We start from the raw sequence: 1945 nt of genomic DNA on the forward strand, positions 1-1945 counted from the left end.
TGACCAATTTCTTTTTTGGCTTAGAGTCAGAAATATTCTTGGGCCTGTCAGTACACTTGTCCTTACCCAAGGCCAGAAATGCCAGAAGTATCTAAGCCCAAAATGTCTCTGGTTCCACCATAACCAGAGGACTGGGATGGCAGGAATGAGGTCTAGGTTTTTCCTTATCTCTTTTCCCTAAAGGACTGCCCCGTTCCTAGAAAACATACTGAGGATATGATTGACATCACATCATAGGGACCTGAACAGCTGGCCTAGGAACTGGGCTGACCATCCCACCCTCCCCTTTTCCTTCATCCACTAAAGCCTTATCAACTCCAGAGCACTGAGGCTCAATGGAATCCCACTCCCTGGGACCTCTCCTGCTATACAGGTGCTCTGCCTTCCTTCTCTTTCCTAAGCTCTCTATAATAAAATACTACAATTCACCCTCTGTGGTCGTGAGTTTCATTCTTTAAATTCTCAAGAGCCCAAAAGCATTTAGTTTGAGGTAGCTTTGGTGGTTCTTGCGTTTCTAGGACCCTGGCCTCTTGATTTAAGCACAACAGAGCCAAAAAAGGTTTTCACCAATCTTAAAGACACCCTGAAATTCCTGTAGCACAAGGTGCACAGCATCAAACAGAAGATGGGTGTATTATTTCAGTTCTGCCAGGGAACTCTGTGCAAAACATTGAACTTTTCTCAGCCTTGGTGCTGAGATAATCCTGTCCACTCTGACAGCTGGTGTGGAAACAGATGCATCACCATCAAAGCCAATGACAAGATGTAACATTGACACAGTGGCATGAGGGGCAAAGGGAAGTCATCCTATTGGGCAGAAGAAATTATTGTGTGTGTTTATTCACTTTTATTACTATAAGAATGTAACTGTTTTCCTTATTATAGTAACACAGCTTTGATACTCCAAAATTGGTTTGTTTTCAAGCTTCCTGTACTAGACAAGTCCCTCTGAAAATATCAATGTTATAAAGCAACAAAATCATTTTACCCTTCTACTAAGGCAATGGTTGAGTCCCTATTAAGAACTGGTACATAGCTCACTTGCATAGCCTTAGTGTTTGGGTTTGGCCTGAAAACACTAAGCCCTTATTCCTATAAGTAGGTGTGGAGTATCACCCTGTGCTGTTGATGACCTTTCCTCAATTCGAAATTTTTTTTTTCTTTACAAAATATAAACAAAGAAGAATGTATGGGATTGAAGGGACTGGAGTCTGTGGTTGTTGCTTCATGAGAGTTCAGAGTATTAAAGAATCCCTAAGTTTTAACTCTACCCTGAGCCTTTCCCACTTTCTCCTCGGCAATCAAATTGTTTCCAAAGAAGGCTGCACAGACTGCCGGGGGCAAGGATGCATGAGAGCAATTAAATTTTCTTCCTGGAGGCTTTTTCAGACCTTATAAAGGCTATTCTAACTGTTCAAAGCACTATTTAGGCACTCAAATACCAGCCAGAGGATCACTGACCCAGGGGACCTCTAGGACTCTAAAGGTTCTTTGTTCTGATGGCCAAAGACGATGCCCTGTCCCTCCCCCACTCCCTGCCTTCACAGGCCGTTGTTGCTGCAGTGTTTATTGATTGCAGCTCCTCCCAGGGAGCCCCTTAACCTCACTTTCTCCTGCACCAGCTGAAAGATTCAAGAATCACACAGAGGAAAGCAGCATCAAGATAAGATGGGACAAGACTTTTTATTTTAGAGTCAGGTATACCTGTAAAACAGAAACTGGGATTATTATTCATGATTTATTATTCACAGTTAGACTATTGCTCATGACACCAAAGAACAGAGCTGTGACCAATGATCGGAAATTAGCAGAGGTAGATTTCTGACTTGGTGTTGTGAGTGTGCTGTGCCGGAGACATAAACATGGCTGTGTCTTTCCACAATGTTAGAATATATTTAATAACAATAAATTCACAAGATGCAACAGTGTCGATGGCAACAATCTG

The sequence above is a fragment of the Nannospalax galili genome, unplaced genomic scaffold, assembly GCF_000622305.1.
Source record: "Nannospalax galili isolate Female #2095 unplaced genomic scaffold, S.galili_v1.0 scaffold43, whole genome shotgun sequence".
Lineage (NCBI taxonomy): Eukaryota > Metazoa > Chordata > Mammalia > Rodentia > Spalacidae > Nannospalax > Nannospalax galili.